General features: G+C 43.0%; 1 protein-coding gene and 1 long non-coding RNA gene across 3 annotated transcripts in view; both read left to right on the top strand.

Annotated features, from left to right (window-relative positions):
* The window catches only part of LOC121076669 (limbic system associated membrane protein), a 958,116-nt gene that overhangs the window by 532,786 nt on the left and 400,600 nt on the right, over nucleotides 1-24,730 (top strand). The gene's annotated exons all lie outside the window — the stretch shown is intronic.
* LOC121076682 lies at nucleotides 15,778-20,941 on the top strand. The gene is made up of 3 exons (XR_005823659.1): nucleotides 15,778-17,724; nucleotides 18,815-18,934; nucleotides 20,882-20,941. It is a non-coding gene; the product is annotated as an uncharacterized LOC121076682 (long non-coding RNA).

Genomic DNA, 24,730 nt, shown 5'->3' with positions numbered 1-24,730 from the left:
GGGGGGGGGTGGGTCACCACATTGTCTGGTGATCACTTACATGGCCCTTGCCCACAGCGTTCCTCTCTTGTCCACGATCCGTTGATGTCTACCAGAAACACACCTTGCCAGAGATTCCCTCTTCTTTGCAGGGAAAATGTCTGCATCATTGCTTGAAAGGAAGTTTGTTTTTCTCCAGCAGTCCAGTTACTCCTCCCTCCATTACCCTGGCTGGGCTGTTTGAGTCAAATAAAACCTAGTACTTACTCCCTGAAGGAGCCTTTTTCCTAGTGCTAATTGTGAGTAAGCAGAGTGCTGGTTCATCAGCTGCTGCCATCCATGGGAAGGGCTAACTGGACAACGTGGGGGTTGCCTGATGTATCCATACCAAATGTCAAAAGCTGCCTTCGTTCAGACCAGAAACAGTCACCTTCTGGAAGCCATTAATGCCCATGCTCCATTATTAAATCCAGTCAGGCTCCTCCACTGCGTGGACTCTCTCCTGGCTAAGAGCTGATTTTATTTTCCAGTCTCCTGATCCTTCCCTTGTTGATCTTGGGCAAGAGATTTCTGTTTTGAAAACACACTTCAAGGGATCACAGGCCTGAGCTCTTGAAGGGCCTTTTGAGAGGCAAAAACAAAACCATGTTTTATTTGTGTGCTTCAGGCTGTTAAAGAAGAGTATTTTTTTCTTTTTTCCTCGGTGAGGCCAATAGAGCAGCTTTAAGTAAGGTGGGAGTTAAAAGATGAGGTGGAGCTGTCAGTGGGCTCCGTACATTTAGTGATTCCAGGGTTTCTGGTGGGGTAAACAACAAATGGCACACCAGAGGTGTTAGATACTATGGGTCGCCTTGGCCTGAAAGCTTGGGTTCAGCATTTAACTCAACAGAAAAGTCTTCATGGCAGGATTGCTCCCTACTAGGGCTCTTGCCACATCAAGGGAGTTTAACTAGTCACATTTGGCATTGCCTGAGTGGGTAGGATGACACCAGGCTTTAATCATGTCTCACATCAGCGTGTGTTTTCTCTCTCCCTCCCCTCAGCATCCCCAGCTTTAACCCAGCAGCAAACAAATTGAGAGGTGCTAGTGAATTGCATTGGATGCTGTGCTCCTCCTTCCCCTATAAAATGTCATCTGTGGTAGTTTGAAAACTAAATTTTAGGGGTAACTGGCTTAAGATGATCTTTAATTGGTTTAGTACCAGTTTGATGCAGCTGGCAGTGTATTAGGGCATAGGAAAAAAAAACTCGAGAGTGCATTTATTTCCAGCCATATCCTTCCCATGTAATAGCCTTGAGAGACCATTATAACACAGCACAATTCATGGCAGTCCTGAGGTTTTTCTCAGCTGTGGTGTATAATGAAGTGGTGTATGGCTGCTTCCAAAGTCAGGAACAGCAAACAGTTAGTTTGGGCTTCTTTCTGCACCCAACGATTCCCGTGTGCGGCTGGGGATGCTGCCATACTGCTAAGGCCACAGCCACAATATGAATTCAGGGTCAGGATGCTTCAAGCAAATTGAACCAATACAGCAAATAATGGGTAGAAAAGACATTATCTTGCTGTGCTGATCACCACTCCCTTAGGACCGTGGGCAGTGGGGCGGAGACATGGGATACATTCATTGATGAGAATGGTTTGGGCATAACTGACTTGGTTGGTGGAATAAAGCACTCGATTATAATGTTTGAAGTGTGACTATTGCCATTAAAGCGCGAGAGAATGACTAACAGGGTTGAAATGATGCTCTGCATAAACTGTTACCCTTTCACAGCTATTGATACGTCAAAACTGCGGGGTCACGCATGCAGACCCAGCCCAGTGCTGACTAGCAAATGCCTAGGAGGAAGGCAACACGTGAGAGTATATATGTCTGCACAAAGAAACTAAACATACTCAGGAATTTTCCTGTGTTCTGGGGACAACTGGTGCAGAGCAGCCATTCCCATGCTGATAACACTGACCAGTGAAACCAGGGGGGCTGGATGCAGACCACAAGTCAAGACTGGTCCCAGGAGAGTGCTTACAAAGCTGTTAAACAGCACAGCTGATTATTTTTGTTCCCAAGACCACCCCAAGGCACTGCTTATGAATATAGATGCAGTCTGGCAGCCCACCCAGTCATACCAGAAAGCAAAGTGAGTGACTGCTCCCCAGTGTACCTACCTGAATGCATGCAAAGCGACTGAGGTGTTAGTGGAGATACAAGTGTTGACCATTGGCTGAAAGTCTCATACAGTCATTATTATCACTTCTTAAAAAAAAAAAAAGCCTAGATTTTATATGTTAGCTAAAAATAAGGCAGGAGACAAAGGCAGACGTAGATGAAGAGACGAGAAGGTGGAAAGAAAAAGAGAGGTAGTAGTATTGCTCAGCCTGAGGAAGAGGTATGTGAGCACCTCGAGCCTAGCTGTTGTCATTGTTTTTTGTGAGCTTTGTGGCTTTTGTGTAGAGCTTTAAGCAGGACGTGAAGCAGCTCTGCAAAAGTTTAGAGGAGAAAGCTCCAAAGGTGCTGTTGAAAGCATTTCAAGCCTGGCAACACTGCCTGCCGTACATGGGAGCTAACCTTTCAGTAGGGATTTAGAGGTGATGTTTGGGTGAGGGTAAGCTATTAAAACCCTGACAGTGAAGATGGACAGCTGGGGTTTCATGAAATAGAAGAGGGGGAGCCAAAAGAAACATTTAGGGAGAAATGCAACATACTGCAGACAACAGGAGGGGAAAGTGACCTTTGTCTTTCTGCACTGATTTGTGGTGTTAAGACCAGGAAGGGGATGTTGTAGTAATGAAAAGGCAGGCTGATGTGAACATGGGCAACTGTTTCAGCTGCAGCAAAAAGGATCAGGAATTCGTGCCTTAGATGTCTTCTAGCAGAAGCCTTCAAGACTTATAGAAAGCCCAGGTGCAAGGACCTAGAAAGAGGTCTGAATGAAAGATAAAGCCTGGACTGTAGGTAAGAGTGATGGCTAGCCAGGGTGATGATATTGTCTACACTGATGGGAGAAGCGCATTTCAGAGGGAGGCTCCTTTTTTTTTTTCCTGTCCATGTTGAGCAATCATTGCTGTTCACCACCAGATTCAAGCTCAGCAATTCATTCATTTGCATGTCTTTTAATGAAGTGTGAAAAAATTTGCATCGTGTTCATGTCAAGCCAGCTTCCTCCTGGGTGTTCCATATGGGGCATTGCTGTGGTGTGAAGGGGAGTTACTGGAGTGCGCTGAAGTCCCAAATGTAAAAGACTTGCTAGGATGCTATTCCAGGTGGTTTAGGCTGCAGTTACCAGACATGGTAACTGTTCCTCCATCTATAAGGATGATGAGGTATTTTTTCAGTTCGTTAACAGTCATGATGGATGTTAGGCAGTGCTTAACAAGGGCAGACACTTGAAATCTATAGGCCCTGGTAAATTGAGCCACAGAGCTCGCAGGAGTTGATTGAGGTGATCTCCAGCTCACAGATGTTAATTTTTAAATCTTTGTGGGAGAATAATGGAAGTATTAGAAGAATGTTAATGTGCTGGATTCAAAACAAAACAACCAGGATGACTTGTACAATGGTAGGGCAGTTATTTTGACATTGTTCCAGAATAAGAGTGGAAATGATGATATAGAATCCAGCAGCTAAAGAATTAGATGGTAAGAATGTCATTAGCACTAGTCAACACAGATTTCAGGAAAATAGGCTTTTTCAAACAAATCTGCTCTTTTTTGTGGTATTAGAAGTCTGGTTCATAAAAATGACTTTATATTTGGACTTTTCTAACATGATATAATACCTCATGGCATTCTGTTAAAATGTTAACACTATGCAATACCAATAAAGCAGAGATTAAGTGAGTTGAGAGAAAGCTAAATGATAGATCTCAAAAAGCAGTTGTCCATGGGGAATTATCATCAAATGGGAGCGTTCATGACTAGCTTCTGAGAAATCAGTACAAAGCCCCACTTTATTTGGCGTTTTCATCGATGATCTGGGAATGAGTATGCCAATTAAAAAAAAAAGTGGATGACACAAAGATTAGCAGAAGGGTACAAAAAAGTAAAAATCTCATGCATAGATTGCTCAGAGAGGCTGCATCCTTTCATACCAAGGTATGTCGCACACTCAAAATTAATTCAAATATTCAGGGAAACAGAATAGCAGATTGTGCTTTCAGATAGCAGGACTTTATCTTGAAAGGAGGAATAAGGTGTTGCACAAGTGCAGCTCACATTTCCAACCACTGTTGTAGTAAAAGGATGTTAATGACCAGAGACTTAAAACACAGAAGCAATGAACTGTGGTGGGAACTGGTTTTCTCTCTCGTATGACATTGGTGAGCCCAGTTCTGGTGCACTGTGTCTTTATCTTCAATCTGCATTTTCAGAGCATGCTGCAGTATTAAACAGGTACACAAAAAGAGCCTTCAACATGACTTTGTGGATTGGTGAAAGTGACTTGCAGTGTGACTTCAAGATCAGTCTGTTTAATTCTTTTGAAAAGATTGAGGGGGGGACTTGATTACAGGCCATAAGTATCTTCGTAAAGAAAAAAATATAGATGTTACAGAATACTTTATGCCTTTCTCCATTAGATTAGCAAGGACCAAGACATGGAAATTGCTGTCAGACAAATTTAAACGAGAAATTAGGCCCAACCTTTCAACAGTGAAGGTGATCAAACACTGGAACAAACTCCCTTAGGACGTGGTGGCTCTTCATCACCTTCAAACCAAGACTGGGTACCTTGCTAAAAAAAAAAAAAAAAAATGTATTAGCCAGGTAAAGTCGCTCACTGAGCTGAGTACAAGGAGAGCTGGGTGAAGATTAAAACCCTGTGACATATAGAAGGCCAGGGGGGATTGTTTCAGCTTCTGTTCTCACCTTAAAATGTGTGAATCTACCAAACCTGATCTCTCTTGGCAGTGCTTTGCTTACTCCTTGCATTTCTCTTCTGCCATCATTTGTAGGAATATATTGTACAGACACAGTTAAATATGGCAAACAGAGAGGTGAATAACACCTTTAGATGGATCTGGAACTTCTTCACATCTGCTGCCCTTCTCCTTACCCCTTTCAGTGAACGTTGATTGAGAAAGACCAAAAAGAAAAGATGATGCTTCACCAACAGGGAACAGAACTATTTCAAGAAGGAATTTGTTTACCCTGGCATATCAGTCATATTACCAGAAAAACAAGAGTAGGAGGCATTTGTGCCCCAGGTGATAATCCTAGTAGCTGAGAGGAGAGTCTCTAATTGAAGATGTAAAAGTAAGTGTTGGATCGTGTGAGGTACGTGGAGCTAGCACACTAGTAAGAGTGGTGGTGGCAGCAGCTGCAGCAGCTGCCATGTGCAGAGAAGAGTGTGGGGGATCTCAATAGTTTGGAGCATTGGGCAATCAGCGGCATGAAGTTCAGCAAAGGAAAATGTTGGCTTCTGCACCTGGGATGGAGTAATGCCGGACACAGGTACAGGAGGGGAGATGAGAGACTGGAGAACAGCTCAGCAGAAAGGGACCTGGGGGCACTCTACTCCCACTCTACTCCCACTCTACTCCCACTCTACTCCCACTCTACTCCCACTCTACTCCCACTCTACTCCCACTCTACTCCCACTCTACTCCCACTCTACTCCCACTCTACTCCCACTCTACTCCCACTCTACTCCCACTCTACTCCCACTCTACTCCCACTCTACTCCCACTCTACTCCCACTCTTCCAAACCTTTTGTCAATGCACGACAATTTTTGTGCTTGTTGCTCGAGTTGAATTCGGCAAGCTAAAGCCTTGAGAGGAACTAAAAGTTGGAAACTAAACTCCACGTCTCCTCCTCACTGTACTTTCTGAGTATATCAGCTAGCATATGTCAATATTACACTTACAAACCATTGATGTGGTATGTTCTGTGTAGGCTAAGTATCAGTGGGCATGTCTGCACTTAAACATAAATTCAGCTGCAAAATGGGCACTACTAACCAACCAAGTTTGGGAGGCTGGGGACAGGAAGTCATATCAGTGCATGTTGTCCTTCTCCTGGCATAGTTGTACTGCTTATCATTTCTTCAGGACTTGAGAGCCTCTCTGTTAACCTGAACCCACCTAAAAATTCAAAGATATAATTCTTATTCCTTGTACCATTAAGACAGACCTGTCAGTGAGAAGGCAGCCTATTTGGGCCACTGGAATTCGTCAACTTAGCATAAGCCTCTGTGCAAACAGAAGGCTAGTGCTGTAGTTCAAAGATGATAGTCGAACAAGATTTGCAAGTCAGAGGCTTGAAATTCCACAAAGGGAAGATCAAACAGCCTCTTGATTTTAACAAGCATTCCATTTCTTTAGGGGACTGGACAGTTTTCATCCAGGAAATAAATGCAGAAATTTCATGCAGAAATTAAATGCCATCATTGATACATATAACAAAGTGTTATCCGTGACACACACATTGTCAACTGCCAGCTCATCAGCATATCTGGGAATCCGTAGAGATGGTTCCTCACTAGCTGGATTCAGAGCTGTTGTCAGCAGAGATCACACTTGCACCCTGTCTCTGAAGTACACGTCCTGAGTTTTACATATAATTTAAGAAGTGGCTTCAAGCCAGTGTGTTATCTGTTTAACAGTTCAGACTACAAACTTAGGCACAAGCATCTCTGAACTCTCTGGCACTTGAATTTTGAATCTTCTTTCTGTAGTGTTGGTCCATTTGCATTGCTGATTTTAAAATGCAACCAACCCCACCACCCCACCCTTTTCCAGCCTCCTAAAACTGGAGCAGGCTGGAGAATGCTAATTCTGTTTCGTGACAACTTACGAGTTTCTGAATTTTGTTTTTGATCCACGTTGGATTACACCCAAAACATTTCAAGCATTTTAATGAAGCAGAACTGTGTTTAAAATGTCTGCTCTGCTTTTGGAATGAAAATGTTAAGTATTTTGATTTGGGTCTCTCTGCCATCCCATGGAAGTGTTCAGATAGTCTGCCCTAGACTTGAGATGTTTTGGCTTTCACTAAACATCACATTTTGACCAGAAAATACTCAGTTGGTAATGTTCCACCAACTTTACTTGAAAATTTTCAGCTATAGTAGTAGAGCTCACAACAAATCTCGTTGTTAAGTGAACGATAATCACTGCAATCTCCACGTTGCATGGAAGTAAGCAAATGGGTGCTGAGCATGGCTTTTGCCACTGCTGGTCATCCCACAGGAGATAACCATGAGGCTCTGTCACTGTGGGTGTGATGACCACTGCAGTCCCTTGCAAAACTCTCCTGGGCCTATATGGGTGAGAGCATGCAATGCTGGTTAGGTGCTGTAGTTCTTGTGCACAGCGGCTTTGGGTACGCACACCATGAGTGTTCTGATAGCCATTGGTCTTGTGCATCATGCCAGGTACAACGGTCAGCTTAATCCAGATCACTTAAAAATGATGCTTTCAACATAAATAGCAGCTGCTTTGCCCAGAAATATTAGAGGAGTTGTTAGACAGGGGACACATAGGGTGGTAGAAAAGTGGACAAAGAACAGGCTTTAAAGAAAAGGACTGAACGTTGTGACCCAGCTATATCACAAGTAGAGCAAAAGATCTGTCAGGTGCCTGAGGAGGATGTCTTATGTAAGACTTGAAATGCCCTCGGTCTCTGTTTCGAAGCCCTTGCTGGGGCTGGTAGTTGTGTTATACAATTTCTTTCATAACTATCCCGATTCAACTTTAAATCACTTTGGGGTTTGTAGTCCCTTTTTCTCGCTTTGGCAGCAGTCTCTATCCCAGAGGCTGAGGCCTCCCGGAATGACACCTTAAATCAGTCCCAGGTTGATTTAAGGTAATGCGCTTGTTATCATTTTCAGCCTTTCTTAAAGGCTTCCTGTGCCTGATCTGCTCAGACAACCCATGCTTGATGTCCTTGCAAAGTGGAAGAAGGTAGAGGGAGTTGAGCTCCCGTGCTCTCGACGTGCCAGCAGAAACGTGTAATGTGTTGGATAAATGCACACGGCGTCCCTCTGTCGTGGCTGCTGTGCAGCTGCAATAAAAGCCCCCAGCTGCAGCCAGCTAGCAGATGTTTTGGTCCAGGGAGCTGAGCCCAGCGCCGTTGGCGGTGGAGGCGTGGGGGCCCGGTGCTGCTGGCGGCGCGGAGCAGAGCACGGGCACGCTGGTGCTGAAGGACCTCCTGCGGTGCAGGAAAGCAGAGGGAATGTTTAAGTAGTCTCCATCCAAGCAGGATGAGTGCTGTCAAGTAGTTCTCTCAATTCGTTCTCCAATTTGTCTTGATTGCATTGACACTCTCTTGGCATCCACATCCTGTGATTATTCCAGTGAGCGCGTTTATCATGAGAAAGGTTTGTGGAAAGGGGAGATTTCAGGTAAAGCGCTCTGACAACAAATTTTGAATTCACAATTGGCAATACCTGCACTCAGAAATATGATTTGAGGAGTTAGGTTCCTTCAGGCAAGGGAGGGAACAAATATGCCAAGGGAGCTGGGAGGCTAGTCCCAATGGCTCAGGCTTTTACAGCTTACACCTTGCTGGGAGGCTGTTGCGTTTAAGCAGCGCTCTAGAAACTACTGATGGAGATCATAGGCAAATAAGTTTCAATCTGCACTAATTTTAGCTAGCATAATCTGTTTCCAGTTTGTGAGCGGTATTATTTGATGACATATGTTTGTTTCTTTCATTCTGTGCCTCTAAAAATGAATGGAAATGAGTTGAAAAAAAAACACAAAACCCTGAAATACTGTGGAATCGCTTGCAGCTGTAAGTTCATTTGGCTTCTCCCCCTTTGCCCACGTTGCTCATCTCAGAGCAAAGTAATTTTAATTATTTTTTCTTTTTGTCAAGACTTTGCACCCTTCTTCCTGCTTTCTTATGAAAGTGGTTTAGGCAGGATGCACATTCACAGCATGAGTTCTCATCAGCTGGATCCACAGGAACTAATTTCCTAGCTCCCCTTCAACCACGTGGATGCAGGTACTTCCAGGCAAATCCCAAAGGCTCCTTCTTCACCATGGAGCATTAATTGTCCGAGGTGGATTTCGGTCATCTGGCTGTTCCATTTCCTTTTAAAGATGTTCTTCGTCCCAGGGAAGGTTGCGTCCACTGTGAATTTCCTTATTCTTTAGTGTGATATATGAGCCACTGGTTATAATGCATGTGAAGATGAGGTTCTTCTGCTTATTTTGTCCCAAACTTACTGAGGTGTTTTTTTTTTTAGTGCGTCTCTGTGAAACGGAGCTGAAATGTGCCGTACAGGGTTGTTAAATTAACTTACGGTACAGGCTTAACACATGAAGCACCTAAAGGTCAAAGGGAAGAAAGGTGTCCCCCAAGCCCCTAAAAGTGATGTTCTGTATTTTCTCCCCATGCTGGCACTTGGCATGGTAGCAGGTGGCTGCAGTCCTGGCAAAGCTGGAGTAATGCTCGGACACGGGCTCGCTTTCTGTAACAGAGTATTTGGGGACCTTTCCGGCTGCTAAGTGCTGTGTAAATGCCATGCATCATTATCAAATAAATCGCGTCACCTTGTGAGTTAATTTCTAATTACACAATTATTTTATGTGGCATTAATAAAAAGTAATGTGAGATTTTTCAGCAAACTCTAATTTTAAGTAAATAATTTTTTTTGAGACCAAGTGATTTATTAAATTAATTCTTTATTAGGCCTAATTTAGACTTCAAGCCATTTTTGCTAGTGCTACAGCATAAAATTATTATGTAATTAGTAATACAGTTGTCATACTTATAAGTAATGGTTTTACTTAGAACAAATTAGAAAGGATTAGTTTTTTTTTTAAGAGGGTACCGGGTCTCGAGGGTAATAATAATAAAGGATAACTTATTTCATTACACCTTTCCTATGTTTGATCATCCTTTTGAAGTGTGGTTTTATAGAGGTCACCTCAGCAGCTATTCTTCCTGTGCAACAGCTATTTGTGGGGTGGAGCACCACGTATTTTCCACGTTCGCTCAGCAGCTAATGAAGTTTGTGGGGTGCAAGTGGTTTCAGCTTCAAGCTTCTGCCAGATGTTAGCACCCCACAGCAGGGACAGCTGAACGGCTCATGAAGCAGCCCCTTCACTAGCGCAGTTTTACAGCCAGCCCGGTAAAGTAAGCCAACATCAATTTGATTCATGCTAATCGAGCGAGCTGTAAAGTGCAGCAGCTGACCCAGGAGCTGTTTGGTTGTCCCTTCTGTGGGAGCTGCAATCTCAGGGGGAGAGGTTTGATGGAGAGCTGCAGGCCATAATGCCCTCAGCCCTCCCGACTTAATTTGCTGGCGTGCGTGTGGCAGCACTCTCTAGCGGGGCAGGCATTTAGCGTGAGAAGAGAAGAAGGGCTTAGCCAGTCTGTCCGCTGAGGGGATGGAGGGGGGCAGAGCAGCCTCTTCCAGCAGTTTGCTGGAATTTGGATGTTGGTGGTAGTAACACCTACACTTAGATACGTAGGAGAGATGAGGGGAGAGGTATATAACCATCTGAGAAGCTGATGCCCCTGATTTTATGTTAGCCGCAATGTGGGTTTTAACAGTGTGTGCTAAAAGACATTTGGTTCTGTGCTTCTTGCACAGCAGCCCCCTGTGGTACCCCAGCCGTCTGTTTCGGTCTGTTATTAGATTCAGGAGCTTCATTCACATCCCGCAACGCGCGGCGCGTGTAGTGTTCAGAGCTGTTGCCATTAAGCACTGATACCATTCAGCAAGGGAGGGTGTCCAGGAGAGCAAGTAGTACTAGATCTGTGTCTAGCTTCCCCTCAAAGGGGTTGAAAATCTACGCAGATTCTTCCAGGTCTGAACCCCGGGTCGGTTTTCATGGCCGGGCTTGCCAAGGTCAGGTACATTACTGCTTTGGTTTGAGAAGTTAAAACTTCTTGCCTGTGGAAGCCGCGTACCTGAATATAAAATGCAGAATCTGAGCAGGGAGAGAGAGAACTCTGAGCAGAATGATCCCTTGAAGCCCCTCGCCCTGGGAAGCAGGCAGGCATCGTGAGAGAAGGCTGAAGTCTGTGACTGAGCAGGTGGGGAGAGCAGGGGAGATCACCTGTAATAGCAGCCGCCTACACCTTCCCTTTTATGCCAATTGTAAATAAATTGCATTTATCATTACCAACACCCTTTGTCTCCAGGCTTCTGAGGTGTTGAAAGCACCAGTTAAATGGCTTGCCCAAAGAAAACACTGTCACATTTGCATAATATTTTCATAGACACTGAGCTCAACCTGAGCCTGAAGGGAGACAGGGATGTTCCCTGCATATTTTATATTTCCTTCCTCAATTCCCACCAAAGCTAACTCTAAATTGTGGTATGGATAGGGATACGTGTGTAAGAGAGGGAGATGGATGGGAGGTTTGAATTTGTCTGGGGTATTTCCAGGCACTCTTAGTTTAAGAAGCTACTTACACCCCATGGAAAACTCTGAAATAGTGCTATTTAGAAACAAATCTGCTTCCATTTCACCTCTTCTTCAGTATTCCTCTTCCCTCATTCTTCATTACTAGGGACATCTGCATGAAAGCAGTGTCTTTTTTTTTCTTTTTTTTTATCTTGGGAGTTTATCTGCCTCTGCTGATTATCCCCTCCCTCCCCTCTCCTTCTGAAGTCATTATCTTCTGATTGCATTACATTTACAGCCATCCCACCGCGGGCGCTCTTCTCATCAAGATTCTCAAGCTAAGAAAGGAAAAGGATAGGTCAGCCTGCTGAGAGGAAACCTTAAGGAAAGCCTGGCCCTGGCAGAAGTGGGGTGTTGGGGTCCAGTCTCTGTCACTGCCTCTCAGTTACACTCATGCTCAGTCACTGGTGTTTCTGTAAAGATGCAATAAACCCAGTCAAGTTTCTTCCACAGACGTTGTTAGAACAAGAGTTGGAGGAAGTATTTCTGACAAGAAGTGTAAATGCTGCAAGATGCAGCATCATTCATATTGCCTACCCTGCAGGTGTTTGCAAGCTCAAATTCAATTAAGGAAACTGTTTCATTGCAGGAGTGGTGAGAGTAACTGGAGATGCAAAAATCCTGTTTGTTTCCTTGAAAACAGTACTGGAAGCCTTAATTACAGCAGTGTAACACTCAGGCTCTTTCTGGCCAAGGAATATTTATCTGAAGTGGAACAGCTTCTGTAGGAGAGGTTGGGGAGGGCGTTCTCAGAAGATGCACAGCTGAAGTTTGTATCCTTACTTGCAGTCAGAAAGCAGATTTCATCATGGGCATACCATGTCTTGCTCCAGCAGTGCAGTTTTGGCAAGCAGTCTTCCTGCATGCTACAAAGAACACCTTTTTTTTCTTTCTAAACACTTTAACAGAATTAACAAGGGGTGGAATTATCCTGATGAGTATCATTTCACAGTGTGGAGAACAAAGTAGTTGTGACTTAGATGAGGTTACAACAGGATCTGATACAGGAGTTGAACCTAGCTCCCAGGTGTTCATCCACCCAGATCTGCAGTTTGGATACATCTATCCTTGTATCATGTAGTATATTCTTGTATACATCTATCATACAACCTCCTTTCATGATTATCCTGTTGCAAAGCCCATCTAGAGGCTCAAAACCAAATTCATGTATTGAGTATCTTTCATGTTCATATTTCTCTGCCCTGACTTCCTTCAACAAGAGGAGGCTCCAAAATAAAATTTTGTCATAAAGGATGAACTTATATAGAGCCTCACTAGGAACTTTCAAAATATAGCGGATTTGGGGAACAGCTCCACCAGCAAATACTTCTTGCAGTTGACGCATCAGAAGAACGTTATCAATGTTCCCCACTACATGCAGGTAGTGTCACAAGGACAGCATTGAATATGTTTCCATTGGTCTTCTGCAGTTCCCTCTCTGAAAATGTTTAAAACAATGGGAATAGGTCTCTTTTTTCTTTCTTGTATTAAAACCCATGTATGCCTAAGACAGCAACAGGACCAAAATAGTAATGCACAGCAAGAGGAAAAGAAGGTTTGTAAACAGTTTTGTACAAGGTGAGAATGACAACCCTTTCTTCCCAGACAGATACCTAAGCTGTTCAGGTTTTCCCTAGGAGGCATCGCAAAGGTAATTCTAACTAACAGCTCCAATACATGTGTACGCTTTGTATCTCTGGATAGAGGATGCCAGCAAATATTGAATTTACTTCGAGAATTAAGTGACCATGCAATAGCACATTATTGCATTTAATGCTACTTCAGTACTGCAAAGAGTATCAGTGATAGAAATCAGTTTAAATGTAGGATGATCTGATTTCCCACTATCCCATTACATCTGGTAGCTCTGCAGTGTTATTGTACAGGGCTTGGCATCTCTAGGTTGATGGGTGCATCTGCCTCAAGACATATCTGCAAAAGGATAGACAGCAAAATGGGTGGCTTGATCCTTCAGACCAAGTGTTTGTTTCTCAGGATATATCAGGGACAAGACTATGACCTTTATTATTATTATTATTTTTTAATTTACTTTAAATCATCTAGGTCATCTAGGAATTAATTTCAAGTTGTGGTTTTGTTTTTTTCTTCTTTTTTTCCTAGTGGTGATTTTCTTGGGATAGGACTAGACAGGTTGAGTTCTGTATGTAAAAGAGACTGCTCAGCTTGAAACCAAGTATTTACGCAGAATGAATATCCCCGTAGATACTTCCCAGGGTTGATCCATACTTAAAGATGATAAGGGAGTTGGTTAGGTTACTCCCGGTTGTGTATCCTCTGGGGGGATGAGGCAGAAAATAAGTCTGAGTCCAGCAACAGCACAGCATCTGGTGGTCCCAGCACGTGTCCTGCTTTGTGCGCTATATACTATGTCTTATTAAAAAAAAAAAAAAAAAGAAAAAAGAAAAGCAACAGAGGAATTCACATTGTTGAAGTTAATCGCTGGATTAAATTGCCATTTGTCAATAGCAATGTAATTTGTATTATAAATTACAGCAGCATAGCTCTCAGACACATTTTATCAATGTGTTTCAAATTATTTAATAACAATATTTTTCAAAAAATAAGCAATGCCACTTGTTTTCACCCCACCCCTTTTCAAATCAGCCCATTCTGAGGGTTTCCATCAGTGTAATAGCCAGCTCTGCAAAAATTCCTGTTAAATAAATTATCACCAGGAGTCTCAAAATCCATTACCATAAACAAAGCCATTTTCCCCTCCCCAATCGATGGCCTGCTGTGTTGCTGCTAATGGGACTGTACACACATGTTGCACAGAAAGGAATTCATTTGCAAGTTGCTCAGATCTTTTTCGTTCATTTTTCTTGGTGGAGAGGGGGATGGAGGAGAATATCATGGGAGGATTCAGAAAATGTCTCACTGAACTCACCGTTCAGTGTAGAGGATGAGTCCTTCAGTCTGCAGTAAGGGACACATTCGACTTGCACATTGGGAGAGAATTGTCTGTGCTGACTGACAACTGAAATAGGAGAAGGGCAGAAAATGGGAAGGAAACCTCAGAGAACGTGACTGCTGTCTTTATTCGGGACATCGTTTGTGGCGAGAAAAGCATCCACGTGTTCTGCTGCTGGTTTACAAATGTATCTTAATCATTTCCTGTCATATCCTTCTCTGTTTCAGTCCTGTCTTCATCCTGCAGTTCTGCCATCGCAGTTGCAGGCTGCTTCCCTGCTCGTGCAGTCCTGGGCATCCCACACCCAGTCTGATGGTGCACTACAATCAGTTTATTCTTTCCCATTTTGTACAAAGTATAGTTTTCTTTTTAAAAATGAATAACCATTGACATTTCTTTCTCTTTCTTTTTAGGTAAGTGGCCATTCCTGTTTTTATAAGACTGGTGAACAATCAGCAAACCTCAGCTCTCAAAGGTACTCTTTGTGGTATGGTTTCTTTCTAAGCACCTTGAAGTATTTTCCTCATCTGAGTTCGTACAGTGCCTCAGCAGGAGGTTTGAGGTAGATGGACTGGGATTTAACCTTAACCAAACAATAATTCCTCCTCTTTGATTTCTACGGTTTAGATTAGCCTTGCTGAGGTGCCCAAAAATAAGGAGCTAAAGGTACAGCGGCGGGAGAGATTGTGCATGGATCTTCAGCCGCTAGGTACAAAAACATGAAAGGCTGTTAACACAGTGGGAGGTAGGCTGTGCAAAGCTCTTCCAAACATCAGGTCATCTTACACAGGTGCACTGTCTCTTGCATATTCTGATTCCTTTTGCATTATTCTTGGTGGGCGCCTGTTAGAGGAATGCTGCGGAGGCATATGTAGGCACTGGAGCTCAAGTGCTTAAAGTGGTTTGTAGACGTTTCTAAATCTGGCAGGGCTGATTGCTACCAGCAAACATCCGACAATCTTCTGCTGCCACTTCTCCTGGGAAGGAGGTATTGCACAGTAGTGCCAACCGGGACCAGAACTGGTTTGTTTAGGCTCCCAGAACCATATAATTGACTAATAGTTATGAAGGTCTTAAGTCATATACTTTTACTTGATTATTTTGGTATTGGGAATCTGGAGCATTCTTTTTCACCCTTTCTCTAGCATGAAGGTGTTTAAAATGATTAAAAGGAAACAGTGACACTGTATTTATGTTCAGGAACATATAAGAAGGGTCATTAAGGAAAAAAAAATGATAATGCAGCAAGTTGTGATAAAATCCTGACACAAGCAGTACCAGTCATTGAGGAGAACACTGGCATATCGTGAGACTGATTTTACTTCAAATGCAGGGCATTTCCATGGGATTAAAAAAAACAACCTAATATTGAGTTGCTCAGATGCAGAGAACCTCAGTTCCTGGAAATATAGGACAATTTTAAAGTCCTCCAATTTGTTGCATGATAGTTTTTGGTGCTGAATGGGCAATTATTTTCTGATGTGCCTAAACTATTGTCACAGCTTTGAGTATTACCAAGAAATGGAAGTCTGGAACATGTTAAATATCAATATTAATTAATGAGTCTTGGACACATACAGGAAATTGCCTTAAACCTCCAACCTTTTGAAAACATCTTCAAGTGGGATTACTGACATAAAGGATTTGATCTAATTATCAGTGCTAATTTCCTTTATGATGGTGGTAGCAACACTTGTTAAAAAGGCGCAGTCAAGATTAGTCACCTACAGTATTATGTTAATCCCTTATCTGTATTACTAATATTTTAAATCTTTCAGAAATTATCACCACCAGTGCTGCTTCACAGTTTATTCAGCGTAGGCAATTAGATGGCTCAATTTTCTCATCCTGATGTGCTGGTTTGAGGGCTTTGTTTCTTGAAGCTTTCTTCCCCGGAAATTGGCATTATTGGTTACACTTTTCCAGCCTTTGTGTGATTTGAAATGCTAGCTGTACACTATAAGGGTAGAAGGCAGGTAGATAGATTGAAATGATTTAGCAAGATTATGTGTTCTTCCCTCTGGCTTAGCCATTAGAGGTAAGCAAACTCTGTGGAAATAAACAAAATCCAAGAAAATGGTGATGAGGGGGAAGGAGAATAATGACCAAAAAATAAATAAATAAAGGCATCTGTGGGAAGATACAGCACCTTCATCTCACCGATGAGATTTTTTTTTTAAGGCATGCATGAAATAAGCAGTTGTGATGGGGCCTGGGAGCTCAAAGCCTGGCACTTTTTACCAGGATGGAGCAAGGACGTCTTGTGGAGGTGGTGGGAGCTATGTGCTCCTCAAACACTGTGTAGTGTTGGGAAGGAGAGACAGGCTCTCCTAGCTTCCTGGGGAGCAGTTAGTGCTAGACTGTCAGTCACCATGCCTTAGCAGGCCAAATTCTCTGAGAAAAGAAAGCCCCTGAGGTCTTGGATGCTCTTTGAGCCCCAGTATCTGCCAAAAGAACATGTAGTCTCAGGAAGGCTCCTGAAGGAACCGACCAGCTCAGTCCCCTCTGAGCCTTCAGCCTTGGGAACAGAGAAAACTCAGCTGACAACTTGCTGCCTCCGCTGCTGACACAGAGAAATGCTACCTATCTGTGCAGTTCATTATCTGCTACTTGGATCTTAGTGAGTAAAGTTGCTGCTGAAGAAATCCCATAGTCACCAGTGTCATAACAGACAGCACAACATGCTATCAGCCCTTAAATGTCCAACTCATCAACACAAATTGGTTCTTCTGAACAGCAATCGCATGCAGAGATCAGGTTTCCCTTGACAATCCTTTTTTCTCTTCTGTCCTGATTTTCTTTCTCATACACTTTGAATGATCAAGTGATCTCTTCTTACATAGATCTTCTAGTATTTTAATTGGCACACAGTCCGCATCTGGAAACAAATGTCTTGTATTGGTGCTTTGATTTGTTTCTAATGCTGTTTATTGACAACTGTTTCTGGGTAATGATCTAAACCTCTGCAGTGCTTTTATATAAACACACGATGCTTTGATAGGGAATAACGGGCTGGGACAGGGCAGCTGGCAGGCTTTGATTCAGCCATTGTGCCTACAGGTACAGGACCTATCACCTGCTCCTGAGCAGACAGCAATTAAAAAAGTACCACTTTTTAGAGAGCTGTCTCACTGCTGCGCATCAAAACAATTGAGCAATAAAGGGCAATGCACGAGAGAAATGTGAGAAAACCTGGCAAATTCCTGTGTGACAGTGACACCCATTCATAGTTCTGCAAATTGGCAAATAAAGGTGATAATAACAATAATAATAAAAAAGGAACAAAGATGGTGAATCACAAAAAAGCACTTGATCTTGAAAATTGCTAATTGTCTATACCTTTCTAATGTTCTGGAGCAGATTTCATAAGAGTAATAAACCTTTGGTAATGTGGTACCTCTCCCCTGTAAACGTCGATCTTTGCCGAGCAGAGCAGCAATATTATTGTAGGTAGGAATCTTTATGTGGAATGTATTAATGAATCTTTTACATATTAAAAGAGGGGAGGGAGGGAGGGAGGGAGGGAAGGAGAGTCTCTTCCAGTGACATAGTTGCTATGTGCAGCTGAACAGGGCGCTAAGTTTTGAAGGAAATTTGGTCTGTGGAAAATGATAAAGGATGCAAATATGTGCAGCTGTCCTCTGTGACTTGGAGAAAGAAAGAATGAACTGAATGGGAGTAATCCTAAATGTTCACATCTGCATGCATATGCATACTTGCAAGTTCATATGTGTACACAAACATGTATATACGCATCTGGTTCACTCTGTGGCAGGAGGAGTGCCAAGGGGTGAGGAAGGAGGCCTCTGTAGCTTAATCCTTCTGATTTATACATCCAGAAAGCTGGATTTGTTAAAGATCACCTGAGCAGGTGAATAGGACTGACCTTTTGAATGCTCACCCCAACACAGCATTGACTGAGATGTACTACTGGGATCTCTGCATGCCAGCTGGTGAGAGCAGAGTAATCCTAGCTAACATGAGGGAAGTGTGAAGGGTTGGTCCAGGATTTCCGCACATACCTCTCTTCCCTCACCCTTCAAAGGCCCCAGAATGAAATAAACCTCATCTCTTTCTCTGAAAAAATTCACTGTGTGGAAAAACAATTCTACTGATCTACCTATGTTTTGAAAACTTCACAGGGAAAAACAGTTAGAGCTACTACTTTTTATTTATTTAGTCTTTTTAAATGAAAGCACAGTTGTCTGGGAGTTGTTTGACACTTCCTTTAAAAACCTGACACCCTCTTCTGATGTTTCTAACTCATCATTGACTCACTGCTCGAGTTGTCTTTTTGCCTTTTCAAAATCAGTCCTGTACTGCTGGAATTCAGCAGTCTCTTTCAAAGAAACTAGATTTGAAGCTTCTAAGACAAGCTGCTTTTGTGATAGGGCGTTGCTAAGAATCACTGAAAGCGTTTTCCAAATGTTGTACAGCATCTATGTGTTTTGCTGAGTCCCATCTTTCAGAAATGGCTTGCCTGAATCTCCCTACGAAATGCTCCTCGTGGATTCAGGCAAGCACTTCTTTCTGGCTGCAGGCAGTGTAAGCTTCTGAAGTGGAAACCACCTTGCCTGAGAAGAGGAGAGGTATAACGGAGAGGCCAGGCTCTCTTTTAGCATCAACATGGCTGAGACTACCATTTTCTTTAGAGAGAACAGTAAGTCCTATTTCTCATTGTCTAAATAGCACCGGTCACACTCTTCCTCTGGTGTGTGCTGGCTGTCTTGCCTGTGGGTGGCTGTCCCAGAAGGGTTGCAGCGGCCGTGACATTTACCCAAGAAGCAGACGGGGAGGGAGGGAGGCCCGGCTCACAGCTGCATCAGCAGCACCCTCAGAGCTACGCAGCCAGGCTGGAGCTCTGGCTCCCTGCAGAGGGATTGGATTCATTTTGTGTGCTGTGCATTGTCTGCGGTCTATCCGTTGGCAGGACTGGTTGGTTGTCCGTCTGCCCAGCCGGGTTGTTGTTTTTCTCCTCTTGAACCCCCCCGTTTCTGACCTAGCTGCTTTGCTGGTCCCTCAGCAAGCCCCTGGCTAGCAGGTGTCGAGCTGAGCGAGGTGGGCAGCTTGGGAGCCTGCCACTGACGGTCTGTAAATCAGTTTGTGCTGTGCAGCAAGGCTCTGGCTTAACGATGAGTCAGAAGAAAAATGTTATTAATATTTAATGCGCAAGCTGAATGTCTGGCGTGCTGTTATTAGTTACACATCATGAGGGGTGCAGTATCGGCTACCAGTCAATGCAGGTCGCTTCCTCCAATGTTCTCATTCTGCAGACTTAATTCGTACTGTATTTTTCCATTCACTGAGACAAATATCTGCTCCATTTAAAGGGGCTTTGTCAAAATCTTCTAGCTAAATCTTTAAATTGGTGTGCCTAGCTTTCAAGACCCCTTTCTGTGAGACGTTTGATTACTTCTGAGAGCAATTATTCCAGTGGTAGGACACTGCTGTCTTCAAAGGGGTTCTGCGCTGCACCTCAGCCCCGAGGCCTCATGTGGGAGAAAGCACCTCAGGGGTGAGCCAGAGGAAGCATGGAGAGGAAATCTGAGATCTTTGCTTGCCTGAACCTGTTCTTGGTGAACAACCTACTTGCATATGCTTCAAGTCCAACATCCAGGCCAAGGCTGTCCCATTGGGCCAGCAGCAGCGTTCTCCTGGTGAAGAGGTCTGGATGATCCATATCTGTGATCCTCCAGCTGCAGGAGGAAGCACCTCAGCAGCAGTTACTGTGCCACTGCTGGGTCGTGCTGGAAACCAGCTGCACCTCCAGCCCCATCCCATGCTGCAGCTATGGAGACTCCGGGGAGGCAAAGTGTTCCCTGTGTGCAGGCTCCTCCTGGAGCCCTTTCGTGTACCAGCTTCCCAAGGCAGAGGATGCACGGCTGTGGTGCTGGGACTTCTGAATGCCACTTGGTGGGCAAGGAAGGATGGCTGCCTTGGTTTAGGCTCTTGTCCTGTAGCAGCCATTGATGCATCTCTCATCTTCAGTACAATGAGGTTTCATCTGTGAGTAGAAGCAGTGCTCTCTGCAGGGCAAGAGCAGGAGTCCAGTAATTTAATAATAGAGTGTCTCATATTTCTTGTTTTTGTTAACCTGCTGATAGACTATATGCTATGGGGGGGGGGGGAAGAAAGAGAAAAAGTAAAGAAAGAGAAGGAAAGGAAAAATGGACACTGTATTACCTGAAAAGGGCATGTGATTTACAAGTAAATGATTTTGCTCTTCCTGGTTATTTAATACTGCTTGGGAGCATTTGCAGCTTCAGGGGTGGATTGGCTTCTTGTGACAGCAGTAAGTGACACTGAGACTTAGAGGGGCCCCTTCTGATTTCACGCTGTTTTCATGCAGAAGCCTGTCCTTTGCTTTCAGTGTGTTACCCCTGATTCCCAGCAGCACAGCTTATATTAGATTCAGAGCTCATGAGCTCCTGCGTCATTCATTCCTCTTGCACTAAATTGACCAACTCTTGAAGTCCTACTTGCGTGGAACCAGCACCAATAAGAAGATGAAATGAAGCAAAACAATTGTATTTATAAAGCATGTCTCTTCTTTTGGCATTTAAGGGGAGGCATGTACAGTTCTCTCTTATTCTGTTCTATTTACAAGGTACACCCAACTCCTGTTCATCTTGGAAAAAACAATGACAATAAAAGCAACAAAGCCGTACACAGGTAATAACACTTTTGGAGTGGCTGCTGGGGGAAAAAAAAAAGGAAAGTATAGCTCCCAGCAGCAGCAGTTGCTTTTCTTTCTCCGTATTAACCCATTCCCCTCCAAACACCTTTATTTTCTCATCCCTAGCTGTTTCTACTTTTATCCTAGAGTAGTTCTTCAAGGCACTTCACTGGGGCCATCTCCTATTTATCAAACTGGGGTCAGAGTTACTGTGGGACTCCTTGCTCAGCTGTGGTGATCATCCCCTGCACTTCACATGGGAAAATAAGTTATCTTTGTAAGTCAAGACTACTAGAATGAGAGTGAGGTATTTGACCTGAAAAATCTTATTTTAAGACTATTCAGTCTCTGCTTTACCAGCCTATTTTGACCACATATTATATTATTAACAGATTAAAAGTTCGGCTCCACGGTGTCATAATTTTGTTATTTTTAAATTTTAGCAAGCATGCTGGAAATACATTAAGGATTATAAATGTCTGTATACAGCCATTTTTCCCATAAAAAATAAACAAAAGCAATTTTGGTGCAGTAGACCAAAACCAACCCAATAAAATCATTGTGTGAGGTAGCAGGGAGGGGATAGATAGGCACAGAGCGTGTTTTGAATGAATTTATTAATGTTATTATTAATATTCTTTAAAATTGCCTACTTTTATAAAGTTGCAGTGAGTTGCAAGTTCTTCAGACTATGACCTGGTGCCCACTGGTGTCGGTCGTAACTGTCAGTAGATTAACTATTAAAAAAAAGATTTAAAAATACAGTAATTATTCTCTCAGTTGAATAAAAGTAAAATGTTCTTTCGCATTGGAATTAAGGTCACGGTAGTTAAAGATCCTGGAGCATTTTTACCCACTTCAGAGTATTAGTCTGGGGAAAGAGGCAGAATTCCAGTTAGGAATAATTGCATTTATTCTTGCTATGTTCTTTTTTTTCTTTTTTCCTTCGACTCTGTACCCCCCTGTGGAGATCCCTGTCCTTCCTACCCCTGCAAATTAGCAGTGTTTCAGTAAATGGAAGTTGTTTGCTTGTTTGTGGATTTTGCAAGGCATTCAGTAATTCCTTGGGAAGAAGCATTAATAACCGGCTATAATATTGGTGCTAATAAGCTATGTGCATATTTTTATTTAAAATCAAAATCAGAGTATAAAGATTTTGCTGTGAATTGTAAAATTAGCCAAAGCCGCCTGGCATGTCACTGCTGCACTTTTTCTCTTCCACATGACAATATTCTTAACTAAGTCAATCATTTACATGGGCTTTAAATTTAATTTAAATGTAATGAATTTAAATTGGGCTTTGCTCTATTTCAAGGTTGTTGGGTTACTTTTCTGTAAGTTAACATTCAGCACGAGAGATTCAACTTGAGGATTTTGGTTTCAGCTGCTCTCCCTCGCTCTCCTACCCCCTCCTCCGTTTCTCTCTCTTTCCCATCTTCCCAAATCAAATCCAGCCCCACTGTCTTGTGGCCCATGAAGCGTGTGTGGGAAGGAGAACGGGGGCAATAGAGTTGCAAGCTGCATGTGTTAGGACTGTGAGGATTACAGGTTGGAGGCAGCAACAGAAAAGCATTACAAGAAAATCAAGCAGATACATTTTCAGGAGGAACCGTGTGATTCTCTCTGCACATTAGTGCCTATCTCAGTAATCATTCTCTTCCTCAATCGGGAGCCCTCTTAATCCTCCACCCCATCGCCCTCCTCCATCAAATCTCCAATACTTCTGAAACAAATCAAATCAAGAATTAACCTTTCAACCGTGAAACATTCCTTTGCTATGGTACGTGTGTCCCCTGTTAATCACTGTGCTGCAGAAACATGAGGCGGAGAGTAAGTACTCTGTCAGTGGCACTGGACTTGTGCATTTTCTACATTTGCCCTTGCATGCCTTGTAAAAATCTCTTAAGTACATCTTAGCAGGAGTCTTGTGATGCCTTTTCCCAAACATTGCACTGGGGAGATACTGGTCTGTGAGGGAACCTGACCTGAAAGAGGTTCTGGAAAGCCCTGGGTTGTCTTCACATGTGTAATGGGCAGCCACTATCTTCCAACAGGTTGGAACGGTGCATTTGTGGGGTTCATTGATGTTGTGCTGCTGGTTCGTTTAAGGAAGGTTTTCTTTATTTCACATTAAAAAGAAGCATAAGGAGAGCTTGCTCAAAAAGATACGATGAGCAATGTAGGGAGAGAAGTTCTAGGCAAAGGGAAGACAAAGCAGGGGAACTTGTATTTGAATTAACTCAAGAGGCAAGAGACAGGGCAATTTTGCATAACTTATGGGCTCTGCCTTCCAGAGCCTGATTCCAGCACTTTTAATGCAGGCATGGAACATATGAATGAGATGCCTTGAGTATTTTATTTATATCTTTAAACTCTTAATGTTTTCTTAGTGATTTCTGCCATATCCCATGTTCCTAATGAGACTTGTTTCTACACCTGTCTGTTCCTGACCATCCTATCTAGCTTCATCAATACCTGACAGAGATATAAGCTTTCAGAAAATGATTACAGATGAGTCACTGAGTGAACTGTGGCTGCCCCGAGTTGCATCTTTGTTTGTTAATTTGATAACAGAAGACTGGCCATGTTTAACCAGACTAGATCTGTTCCACTCAGTAGCTTGACTCCAGCAAGAGCCCAACGACTCTTCTAACACCAAAGGCTGGAAAGGAAGCCCAAGGGACCAAGGCGTATTTAAACCAAGCTACCCACTGGCCATGTAAACTGGACAATGCTCTATGCAATGATGGGTAAGGTTGTCCACACTGCACTTCATAGTGTCCCCTCTGTGGATTTGCTTTTGTCTGGTTCTTTTTCTCCTGTATCAATTTAATGTTGTCACATTTTCTTTCTCCTAATTGACTTAGGTATTAATTGTTATCATTCTGTTTTCTCTCAGCTGGATGTCTTCACCATGAAATAAGGTCAATGGATCTGTTAATATGGCACTGTGTTCAGTCTCCATTCATCTCCAGCTAAGAACTGGGATGCTACTGCCACACGGCTCAGTATTAGCTCTGTTAGCTCTGGCTGCAGGCTCACCATGGGTTAACAGAACGCTGGTTGCAAAGCCCAGAAAAAATATAGCGGTTCAATAGTAATGAAGTAACAATGTACTAACATAGCAAAAAATGGAGTGAAAATTGCAGCATAGCTGATTCATCACTGTGTTATTCTACTTAAACCAGTAGTGAATCAGAGCCAGCAACTTGGGAGAGATTGTTAGAGTCTTTATGAAGTTTAAAGCCATTTACCAGTATGCAGTCAAATTCATTTTGTTTCATTATGGCTATGATAACCTTACATATTTGGGGACAGTGACTAAATTTTGTTCTGTTTTGGGTCTGTATATTGTTTTGTCTCTTGAAGGACAAAGCTGTGGCTGAGGTTTCTCTGTGTTCTTGCCATACAAAAAGTATTTCAGAGAAATGTCACCAATAAGAGCCTAGCTGTAAGCCTGTAGCAAAGAAGTTGTAGCATCATAGGGTATGTATAGTAACAATTAAAAGCAGTTTATCACTCCTATGCACTTGTAAATACAGCTAGCCTTTCTACTTAGTGTTATTCTTGCCTTATAATTAGACATACTTAGAGTCGTCTTGATCTAATATTTTTGAGAGTTAGGTAAATAATTTATAGGGTACTCTTCACAAATGGATACAATGTGAATTCAGAGCTAATCTGCTCCTCTGGAGGTACATAAAATTATCAAGCTTATACAAGAGCAAGCTAATTAGGAAGCAATCATCATCAACAACAGCTGTTCTTAGCTCACTGAAG

The sequence above is a fragment of the Cygnus olor genome, chromosome 1, assembly GCF_009769625.2.
Source record: "Cygnus olor isolate bCygOlo1 chromosome 1, bCygOlo1.pri.v2, whole genome shotgun sequence".
In the NCBI taxonomy this organism is placed as follows: domain Eukaryota; kingdom Metazoa; phylum Chordata; class Aves; order Anseriformes; family Anatidae; genus Cygnus; species Cygnus olor.
The sequence above is the reverse complement of the archived record's forward strand: the minus strand, read 5'-3'. Positions and strand labels throughout refer to the sequence as shown.